The 8,672-nt window shown below is 31.2% G+C and overlaps 1 pseudogene; it reads right to left on the bottom strand.

The window, feature by feature from the left end:
* Positions 1-3,715: 3,715 nt before the first annotated feature.
* Positions 3,716-5,834, bottom strand: LOC130957244 (bifunctional L-3-cyanoalanine synthase/cysteine synthase, mitochondrial-like; annotated as a pseudogene).
* Between the last annotated feature and the right edge of the window lie 2,838 nt (positions 5,835-8,672).

Genomic DNA, 8,672 nt, shown 5'->3' with positions numbered 1-8,672 from the left:
CTTTTTCCCTATTTTCAAATTCACATGCTATTTGGGGAGGTTGGCCGTTCAGCCATGCCTGGACCTTGATCACTTATGTATTTTCAACGGTGGTGTTTCTACACACCATAGATTAAGGTGTGGAGCTCTGCTGTTCCTCGAGTATTAATGCAATCACTATTATTCTTCTATTCAATTTAGCTTATTCTTATTCTAAGATATTCGTTGCACTTCAACATGATGAATGTGATGATCTATGACACTCATCATCATTCTCACCTATGAACGCGTGCCTGACAACCACTCCCGTTCTACCTTAGATCGAGCGCATATCTCTTGGATTCCTTAATCAGAATCTTCGTGGTATAAGCTAGAATCCATTGGCAGCATTCTTGAGAATTCGGAAAGTCTAAACCTTGTCTGTGATATTCCGAGTAGGATTCAAGGATTGAATGACTGTGACGAGCTTCAAACTCGCGAGTGTTGGGCATAGTGACAGATGCAAAAGAATCACTGGATTCTATTCCGACATGATCGAGAACCGACAGATGATTAGCCGTACTGTGATAGAGCATTTGGACCATTTTCACTGAGAGGACGGGAGGTAGCCATTGACAACAGTGAAACCCAACATACAGCTTGCCATGGAAAGGAGTATGAAGGATTGGATGAAGGCAGTAGGAAAGTAGAAATTCAACAGGAACAAAGTATCTCCATACACTTATCTGAAATTCCCACCAATGATTTACATAAGTATCTCTATCTCTATTTTATGCTTTATTTATCTTTATATTCGAAAACCTTTATAACCATTTGAATCCGCCTAACTAAGATTTACAAGATGACCATAGCTTGCTTCATACCAATAATATCCGTGGGATCGACCCTTACTCACGTAAGGTATTACTTAGACGATCCAGTGCACTTGCTGGTTAGTTGTGCGAAGTTGTGACAAAGTGTGATTCAAGTTTGAGAGCTCCAAGTCTATTGGCGCCATTGTTGATGATCACAATTTCGTGCACCAATCACAACCAAACTCCAAACCAAGAGGGTGATAACTCATAGAGAAAATAGAAAATAAAAACTAAAGACATAAATTACAAAAGAAACAAAAATCCCAATTAATAGCAAAAACAAGCAAACAACCCAGAAAGTATCTATTCACACTATGAACATATTTACAACAACCAAAATATATCACTCATGGCGCTAGCTCCCCAGCAACGGCGCCAAAATTTCGACAATGGCCAAAGGCATAGGTTTGGATTTTTACACTAAAAATACGATTGACATTGCAAGTATAGTCCAAATGCAACCATTGATCATCAATCAAATTATAACCCTAAAGATGTCACAAATCAAAGAAAATATAAATCGAGAGTATTTTGACTCCCGAGTCATTCTCCCTTGGAACTAATGCCAACAAGTGCACACAATTTTGCTTGTGGAAAGCAAGGAGTTTCAATGATAAGGAAGCAAACAAATAAAGAGATGAAAGAACGATCAAAATTGCAATTAATAAACTAATGAGGAATAAAAGAACTATGTATGTAATATGGACAAATAATGCTATAAAGTGATGGAAAAGTGGTTCAAAACATAAATAAAACCTTGACTTGGGATGAGTCATGGAATCCCTTCCTTGCCATAACCACAACTATGATAATTGTGATGGATTAATCTTACTAAGTCAACCCTTAACATTGAAGGATAAGTCAAGTGAGCATAATTGTTATTAATCCACAAATCCTAGTTAACTTACCAAACTAATTGGTAAAAATCTAGCGTTAGTGGAAACAATAACAACTAACAATCCAAAAAATATCACTAAATATTGGACATTATGGTTCTAGTAATCCATAAACTCATTTGCCCCAAGTCAAGGGGTGGAAATTACCCCATAATCGAAATTGGCATTTCATCAAACACATAGAGGGCATAATCATAAAACATGACAAAATTGAGAAAATGATAAAAGCTATGAACCATAAATGATCGAAATCAATAAAGGCAATTCAAACAAACATAAAATAAGCATCAAACATCAAATTCAACAACTAGAAATCTAAATTACAAAACTATATAAATTGGCAAGAGAAATGAAAATATGAGAAAGTGTAGAATAAGTGTAGTAATTAAAAGAGAAATTAAAGAAATACTTGCAATGAAATTGCTAGAATCCAAAATCAAACTTGAAGTATAAAATGCTACAAACCCTAATTAATCCTAAGCAGGCTTTGTATGCTACACTACTCCTACTCCTACTATGTGTTTTCTATCTAATCTACATACTAAAAACCTAATGAAAACCTCCTTTTTCATATGAGATGTTGCTCCCTTCATATAGCCTTTGATTTCAGCATCCAAACCTTCAAAAAATGTGCCAAAAAAGCCCCAAAACGCGAGTCCACGTAACTTTTTAATGGAGGCACACGCTGGTACCTGTGCACATACACTTTGCTGAATTTTCACTTGTGCATACGCACAGAGGGTTGTGCGCACGCACGCATGCTGATTTCCTTCTTGTGCGTACGCATGTAGGGTTGTGCGCACGCACATATGGCTGTGTGCTTCTCCTTTATTTTCTTCATGTTTTCTCCCTTTGCACATGCTTTCTTCCACTTTTGCATATCCATTCTTGCCTCTTTGATCTGAAATCACTCAACAAACATGTCATGACATCAAATAGAATAAAAGTGGAATTAAATTGCTCAATTTAAGCACAAAAATGCATATTTTCACATTTATGTTCAATTTAGGGATCAAACACAAAAGTATGCTATTTTGGTGAATAAATATGGGTTTATGTGATGAAATCCATCCAATTACAACCAAAATATATCGTCAAATATGGATTCATCAACCATCATGATTAATTATCTCTTTCTTTTTTCGGAGATTTTTATCCTTAGAACTGACTGGTCTTCTACGCTTATGGCATGGATTGTTTTCATTTGCACTAACAACTTGTCCTTCTGAGACACTTGTTCTTATTGGTACATTTGCAGTTGGAATGTGAGATTTGGTTACTCTCCTTAAGTCAATAAATGCGTCTGGCAATTGATTCGTAATATTTTGCATATGAATTAGCTTTTGTACTTCTAGTCCAATTGTCTTGTACGAGGATCTAAATGGGGTAATGACAATGTATTTCAAGTAACACTACAAGAAAAAGGCGCATTTGTAACAAAAAATATTGTTACAAAACGTCGAAATTTTGAAACAAAAATTTTTTGTAACAAAAAAAGGGTCCATTGCAGTAAGTCCCGTTACAAAAAGTTTTTGTAACAAAAAATGGAACTGTTACAATTCAAAGTAATGTTTTGTAACAAATTTTTTTGATACAAAAAAACGAAATTTGTTACAAAAATGGTAACACTTTTTTACTTTTAAAATACTTTTCGTAACAATTTAGATTTTTGTGTCATAATATTTTGTTACAAAATACTACTTGCTTTTGTAACATTTTTTATTCTTTTAGTTACAAAATAGAAAATTCATATTAAAATATTTAATTAAATAATTGATATATCAATTAATTTGCTAATTCTACTAACTCAACATTTATATAATATAATCATATAGATAATTAAAACATCTTACATGTCATTAAGATTCTTTACAATAAAATAAATTCTACAAATTTAAGTAAACACAATTTTTTCCTGACATAAAATTGTATCATATCGAATTTATAATTATTGACTCTTCTAACATATTTCAGTCAATATAAAGTCTAGCATGTTGGCATCAATTTTGTACACCTGCAAATATAAACAATGAAAACCAAAATTAAAAAATAACACATAGTACTATCTTCATCCGAGTAAAAATTAAGTTATATGAAGATAAAAGCATTGTGATTTGGAGTTCAACTTATTATTGATTGCTTGGAGTGCAACTACTTACAAGCATCTTTTCTAACACATCGCTGCAGAGCAAGCTAATAATCCAACATGTGAGATTTGTTTCTTGAGAAAAAATAAGTTACTGATGAGAATAAACCTGAAATAAGATTGATTACCAAACAAAGAAAAACAAAAAACAAAACAAAAGGTTATTAACAATATCAAATATTCTTTGATCACTAACTGAATATGTTACCAGAAATTACAAGTGTCACACCAGAATACTAATACACATACATTGGAGAACTTATAAACAGGCCTTCTTTAAGCATAAGTTGCTTTGCAGTTTCTATAGCTTCTTCACTTAATATCTACCAATTTAAACATATCTCAAGAGTTACAAAACATAAAATTAGTTTGACTTCATGAATCACAACATTTTATCAACTCTTAAATAAAGCTTACTTGAATGATTTCATCGAGAAGATTGACTTCTAATACACCGGGGACAAAGCCTGCATCAATCCCCTGAATCTTGTATGGACCTACACATTAATAATGACAAATTGCAAATCACTGGGTACTACAAATGAAGTTGTGGGCCTTAACCTTGAGGACATCAGATAAATAAATAACCTTCTTTTAAAAAAAATACAAGAAAGTCATTGTCACACAGAAGAGGATGTAACTCACCAGGTTTTCCTCCTAAGAGCACTGAACTTTCAGCTGGTTCCACACCAATCAACTACAAAAGTCAAAAGAAAAATGATAACATAAGAAAATAACACTATGATTATAGCAGAAATTATCTTCTGCAAATGTATCTAAAGAACAGCTAACTTTTAAGTTAGAATTCTACTCTTTCAGATATTTCCCTGCACCAGTGATGGTACCACCACTACCTATCCCACATACAAGCATGTCAACTTTTCCTTCCGAACCTTTCCATATCTCTGGGCCAGTGGTTTGATAATGTATCTGCCACAACAACAAAATTGATCACCCAAACTTGGCAAGAATCAGTTGTACTAAAATGTACTAAAAACAAACATTGATGAATTCATATATCGACTCTAGTAAAGAATCTCATCTATCTATCGTAACTGAATCAACAAATTTTCTAAAACAAAAGCTTTCTCCAGCAATTGCAATAAATTTTTAAAAATTAGTATTCTAAAACATTTAAGAAAAAACTAGTATATCAATCAATTACCTGTATAGCTTTCTCCAGCAATGTAGAACTCTCTATGCTTATACTAAGAAATCTTTCAGACCACTTAACAAGAATGTATATGCATCTTCAGCTGCAAATTCAGAGACCCCAAGATCCCAAATACAAGCACACAACCAACTCAAGATCATAATGAACAAAGCAAAATCGACATGATAAACAGATGTGACAACTTCATTAGCTGTTCTCTGGTCACCAAATGTGTACAGATCTGTCATCTTATTCGAGTACGAAAACCCGACACCAGCAGGAGAATCAAGGAATAATATGTTTGCCACTACAACACCAACACCAGCAAGCAATCAAAAGCATGTAAAAAGAACAAGAAAAAATAACACAGTTGGTGATGCAAACCCTAATCACATTTCACATTTCACATTTCTTCAAAGGGGATGGAATCGCAAACCCTAATAATCAGAACGAAAACTAGAAGCAAGAACAGGTCATAAACCAAAAGCAAAACAGAACAAAAATCAAGAGTAAGAATTCTTGCCTCGGTTCATCTTCACAGTGGTGGCGAGCTCCCACGGCGGCGATGAAGAGAACACCCACCAACGCGTCCTTCGACTCCCCCCTCTCTCTTGGCCAATCGTGGATCTTCCCTTCTCTCTCCCTCTGTGTGCGACGGCGATGGCTACAACGATGGCGACGAGTCCTAGCGAGCGACGGCAGCGATGAAGCACAACGACGACGACGATGGAGATGGCTTCGTGCAGCTCCAATGGTGACAACAGCTTTGGGCAGCAACCCGTTCGCGAGCTCTCCCTCTCACCCATATGACGGCAGCGGCGGCGACAGTGGCACCCTTCCCGGCGCCATCCCTTCCCTCTTCTTTCCTCTTCTTCTCTGATTTCCCCCTTTCCCCTTCTGTCTTCTCCCTGTTTCCCGTTTTCTTTCTTTCCCCTATCTGAATATAAGTTTAGGGATTTAGGGTAATAGATTTAGGAATTTAGTAAAATTAAGATTTTATTTGGTAATTCTAGAGTTAAGGTAAAATATATACAAATAATATAATAATTATATAAAATATTTGAAATAGAATGATAATTTAAGATTTAAATATAATACTGTAAAAATTAATTTCAGAATACATAATTTTATTAATTTATTAATGAGTTTAAATAATTATTTTTAATTTAAATCATAAAATGAATATTTTAGTCATTTTATAAAACACGGGTTAAACTTGAAATATCTATTGTCTAAATTAAATTATATGATATTTTATTATTTTTCTATTACCAAAATTTTAATTTCTTTGTATAAAATAATTAATATAATAAAAATTATACATAACTATTAATTGTCTTAAACTTAAAGTATTTATAAAAGTGTAATCTCTCATTTTTAAATAACTTTTTAGATATTTTCTCTTTTATTTTATCTATAAATAAATAATTTCTAAAATAAAATTCAAAATTTATAAAATTCAAATTGATTTTTTTAATCTTAAAAATTTGATTATTAAAAAATTATATATTAATTTTTAAAAGAATATAAAATAATATTTACCATTTTTAAAAATTAATGAATACAAACAGTATGTAAAAAATTTATTTTTTGAAACAAAATAAAATAATTTAAAAAAAAATATATACATAATTTTTTTTATTCTTAAAGTGTTTAATATTTTAAAAAAAAAATTGTTATAAAATATACTTATATTTTGTGACAAACAATTAACTTGTTATAAACAATATTGAATTTTGTGACAAATTAATTTTTTGTTACAAAACAATTGGAGTTTTTGAAACAAAAAGATATTTTGTTACAAAACAATTGGAGTTTTTGAAATAAAAAAATATTTTGTTACAAAATATTTTAAATTTTTGCAACTTCTTTTTTTTTATTACAAAATATTATAATATTTTGTAACAAAACACCATCTCGTTACAAAAATTAACGTAATTTGTAACAAAAAAAATCAGGTTGTTACAAAATATTATCATGTTTTGTAACAACTTGTAATGTTGTTACAAAATATTATTCTTTTGTAACAATTACCAATTATTATTACAAAAAATTATTTTTTTGTAACAATTTTAAATTTGATACAAAATTTTGTTACAAATGTTTCATTTTCTTGTAGTGTAATCTCTTTTTTTCAACTGCTTATTTTCTCTCTCTAACTTTGAAAAAATTATTTTTTCAAAGTGACAATCAGAAAATCTTACCTTAAATAAATCACCCGTCATAGGTTCAAGGTATTTTATAATTGACGGAGATTCATAACTAACATATATCCCCAATCTTTTTTGGGGTCCCATTTTTATGCATTGTAGTGAAGCAATTAGGGCAGAAATCGCACATCCAAATATCTTAAGATGAAAAATGGTTAGCTCCTAACCGCAAGCCAATTGTAATGAGAAGAATTTAAGATAACTTGTTAGTCTGATGTGTATATGTGCTGCAACATGCAAAATAACATGTCTCATACTAAAACAGACATTTTAGTTCTCATAAGTAATGGTCTAGCTATTAATTGGAGGTGTTTAATCAATGATTCGGCTAGATCATTTTGAGTGTGTACATGAGCAATAAGTTCTTTTATCGTAATTTCAGTTGACACACAATAATCATTAAATGCTTGGGACCTAAATTCACCAGCATTATCAAGATGTATTGTCTTTATAACATAGTCTGAAAATGAGTTTTTAATTTAATTATTTGAGTTAGCAATCTTGCAAATGCCATATTGCGCATTAATAGTAAAAACATGGGACCATCGTATAAATGTATCTATTAAAACTATGAAATATTTAAGCGGTCCACATGGGGTGAATGAGCCCATATATATCATCCTGAATACATTCCAAAATAGATGGTGATTCAATTCTAGTTTTTTCTTGTGTTGGTCTTATAATTAATTTTTCTTAAGAATAAGCAGCAAATGATAATAATTTTATGTTCCTTTAGAGGATGATAAGATGAATTCTCAATGATACTTCTCATCATAATTGAACCCGGATGTCCTAATTAGTCATGCCAAATTGTAAATACATTTATATTTGTAAATTTTTGGTTTACTATGGTATGTGATTCCATATTATTAATAGTGGTGTAGTACAAACCAGAAGAGAGAGCGGATAGTTTCTCTAATACACATTTTTCTCCTGTATCATAGTGGTAATATAGATATATTCATTATTTTCTTCTCTTGCGATTTCTACATGATATCCATTTTGGTGGATATCTTTAAAATATAGTAAATTTTTATGAGACTTACTTGATAGTAATGTATTATTTATAAAAAAATTAGGTTCATTTAGGTAATACTATAGTAGCTCTTCCGGAGCCTTCAATCATTTTTGTACTACCAACAATCGTACTTATATTTGTTTTTTTTGTAACAAAAGAGACAAAATATCTTTTATCTCTAAGTGTTGTATGTGTTAAAACATTATCAGCGAGACATACTTCTTTATTATTGAATTTGAGTGAAACGTGAGAAATATCCACATCTTCATTACTAAAATAAAAATAAATTATCATTAATGAAGAGAAAATACAAAAGTTTCAGAAACAAATAAAAACTACAACAAAAAAAATTAACTATAAAGAAAGAAAAATATCTAAAAAAATGATAGATTTTTAATTAATGTTCTTCTAAAAAA

The sequence above is a fragment of the Arachis stenosperma genome, chromosome 10, assembly GCF_014773155.1.
Source record: "Arachis stenosperma cultivar V10309 chromosome 10, arast.V10309.gnm1.PFL2, whole genome shotgun sequence".
In the NCBI taxonomy this organism is placed as follows: domain Eukaryota; kingdom Viridiplantae; phylum Streptophyta; class Magnoliopsida; order Fabales; family Fabaceae; genus Arachis; species Arachis stenosperma.
The sequence above is the reverse complement of the archived record's forward strand: the minus strand, read 5'-3'. Positions and strand labels throughout refer to the sequence as shown.